The sequence below is a fragment of the Engraulis encrasicolus genome, chromosome 23 (assembly GCF_034702125.1).
Source record: "Engraulis encrasicolus isolate BLACKSEA-1 chromosome 23, IST_EnEncr_1.0, whole genome shotgun sequence".
Lineage (NCBI taxonomy): Eukaryota > Metazoa > Chordata > Actinopteri > Clupeiformes > Engraulidae > Engraulis > Engraulis encrasicolus.
Window position 1 is genome coordinate 3236267 of NC_085879.1, and position 3564 is coordinate 3239830.

The window sequence follows — 3564 nt, forward strand, 5'->3', positions numbered from 1 at the left end:
GGAGGTGGGGAGGGAATTGATTTAATGCTATAGGGTGTAGTTTGCCTGCAAAGTGATATGGAGGATGGAGGAGGTGGCGGGGGGATGAGTAATAGGGTGGTGGTGGTGGTGGTGGTAGCGTATTGCTGGATGAGGAGAATCTGAAAGGGCATATAGCAGGAGACGAGAGAGAGAGAGAGAGAGAGAGAGAGAGAGAGAGAGAGAGAGAGAGAGAGAGAGAAGAGCACTGCAGTGGAGAGGAAGAGAGGCCTCGTCAGCTTTCGGGCAGGCTCCTGGCAGCGTCCCAGACTTCACGCCTCTCTCAGCAAGAGAGCGGTGACTCTCCAATATCACTGGCACACTACACACACCGCGGCGACACACTACACTGGCACTACACAGACTACTGAGAGCAGAGGCCAGCCAGTCACCCTGGCATTTGCGTATTCAAAACTTGCAGACACAAGGTACTTCCAGCACAGTTATTTTTCCTTGACTCCAGACCCATAACAAATGATTTGAAATGTCAGGACAGTTTACACAGTATGTTGAAATGTCTTTTCTGGATATGTGCACGGTTCACAAAAACAGTGTAAATGTAGAAAAGATAGGACATTGTGAAGAAACTGTTTTAAGATAACCTAATATTGCAGAGTGGTAGAAACTAAAGTAATGTGTCGGCCAGTTGTGCTACGGGGGCCGCGGCATGTCTCCAGCTGTGTGTATGGCTTTGCATTAGAGTCAGGCAGAGGCAGCGGGTTCATAAATTCAAATCAGAAGGTTATGAATCATTACATGGGGTGTTTTGAATGCCAGCGGAGCGGTGAACCACATGGTTTAAGTTTCAGGCACATACAGACCCTCTCTCTCTCTCTTTTTCTCTCTTTCCCATTGTGCGAGAAACGACACATTGTTTTGGCGCATGTGTCGCAGCCGATCCATAATGGAGAAAACATTTAGTGACCGCCACTCTGACAAAAGGGTCCTTCACACGGTCACGCAAACATGGGGAAGCACTGCGAAATTGTTGCCATGGGACGAGTTTGCCAATAGCGAGATACATATTTCTCGCACAACAGGGATTTATTCTGCTGTCTGCGTGTCAGCATTTATCCCTTATTGTGTTTTTTAATGTAGTTTGGAGTAATGCGTTGTCTAGAGACCATTTAAGTCACAGAACTGTATTTGTGTGTTTGTTACAGAGACCATTTATGATAAAGGAGGTTGGCGTGAAATCCCGTTTTTTGAAAGTGCTGTTTTGTTTCGGGGAAATGTTTTTGTAGACACTAGTCAAAACAAAGCATATTGTCTCATACTCTATGAAAACAAGTGTCAGAAAACTTCTGAAAATCAATATTGTGAGTTTTTTCAGCCTTTGTTTACCCATTAAGACACAGCATTATAAAGTTGCTGTTACCAGAATGGCAATTACCAAGTCATAGTTCATTACTAAAGACCCTGTATTATTTCATAGTTGTGTAGTACTATGTAGTAAACTTTCCAATGACTATTACAGTGTTCCACTAGTGGACCAGCATACACTATGGGGATATAGTGAAGGGTATGTAGACTTGAGATTTTCATTTTTCCCATGTGGATTTGTTTTACTTTTCCTGCTCCAAATGAAATTTAGAGAAGTACAGGGCTGGACTGGCTATCTGGCAAACCGGGCAAAATCCCGGTGGGCCGACGCCCCTAGAGGGCCGGTGATGTCGGTTTTAAAAAATAATTGTTATTAATGTTTTAAAAAAATGTGACCGGCGGCCCACAATTTCGTGCTGACGGCCCTCGGCCCTCCTCCAATGACATCAGCCCACACATAAAGGGGGTAGAGGGAGGGGGTGTCCCATTGGTGCATCTGAATCGGACTTATTCATTGCGGTCCCACCCCTACCCTGCATTACGCGCGCAAATTTGAGACACGAGCAATGGAGAGACGAAAACTAAAAGGTGGTGTGGAAAAGCTTTTAAGGGATAAAAAAACTTGCAGCAGAGGCAAGATAATGTGTTCACGCATGTAGTGTTGTAGCAGCAGGAGAGGGACAACAACTTCTGCATGTTGGAAGTGAAGGAGCACGCTAGGACACAGCAGGTGGAAGCGGCTGTAGCCTCTATGAGCCCTGACAGGTATGAGTCAAGTCAAGATCTGTTCTTTCAAACTTTAGGATACTCCATGCCTCTCCCCAACTCTCACTTCAGCATTAAACATTAATATTAAATAGACCATTCATTTCCACCACCATAGATGTGCTTGAGTACTTTGAACCGGTCGCACGACTCACGGACATAGGCAATTGAGAAGACAAACATTCCATACAATATCGTAGCCACGGCAGTGTGCCAAATGTATAGCATTAAATTGAACACCAGTGGTGTTGTTCTAAAGCATTCCGTGTACCAAATGCGTTTCGAAGACATATTCAGCGATCGTTTGCGTAATCACATTTACCACGCAGTGAAAATGTCCATAGGCTATGCCGTGTAACGGTTGTCGCGTCTCGCGTGTGGAAAAGATTTGGCAAACGGATTTTTTTAAAAATTGTAACTCCTCTTGGAACACAATCATTTCTTTTGAATAAGCTTTTGATACAGTTTTATCTGTAGACTATTTTATATGTAGCCTACCACTTTCAGCACTGCTCATTTTGAAACTTCAGTATGATAATGCTTTCTTAACATATTTGACACACTAAATCATTGTGGTGATAGGCTACAGTTAATGATTTTCTTTCATCATTCAAGCTATTAAAGTAGCTTCCTTATGCAATGAGAGATGCATTTTGATAACAGGAAATTAACCCCTCTTCTAATGCACCTGTTATGAGAAGGATATACACTGAATACTATATTAATTTGAATATTTTGCAAGTGCTGCATAGGCTACATTGTGATAAATAATCTATCTCCCTCTTCTCATCTAGTCAAACCAGGCCAGGATGAGGTTGAGTTAGAGAGAGCAGTAGAGTAGGCCTAGATTAATTTTGCTGTGAGTGTGGTCATCTATTGCATTTCTAAACCACTGCCCAAACTAAGATTCATTTTAAATAAATAGTTGATATAGTCAGCGCACATTTCCTGGTGTTTTCTGGTAGCTGAAAGAGAGATTCATGCATGAATATTGCGCATTTTCGCATAGGCCGCTTGGTCAATAAGTAGTCGGATGTGCTCCGCTGATTATGAGGGGCCGGTCTGGGCCAAAAATGCCCGGGCCATTTTGTTCTCCCAGTCCAGGCCTGGAGAAGTATATCATATTATACAGTATATTTGAAAGAAACATGGTAGAAATGGCAGACATGATCTTTTTGCATGTTAAGCAGTAAAAGGTTAAGCAGTAACATCACTCATGAAGTGCTTGCCTTGGCTATGATCTGGTCTGACTTACAGGTATGTAAATCCTGTGGTGTTCATTTAATCAAGAAACTACTTTGTTCTCCGCAATCACCCCGTCCAGAGCGGCTTTGTAATCCACCCAAGGTCATCTCGGTGATTTCAAGGGATGTCGAGGATGGGCAGAGAAATCTTATAATCAGCAGCTTTTGAAACCCAGATCAAATAACCAGGAAGCCTATTTGGAGTTATTATCAT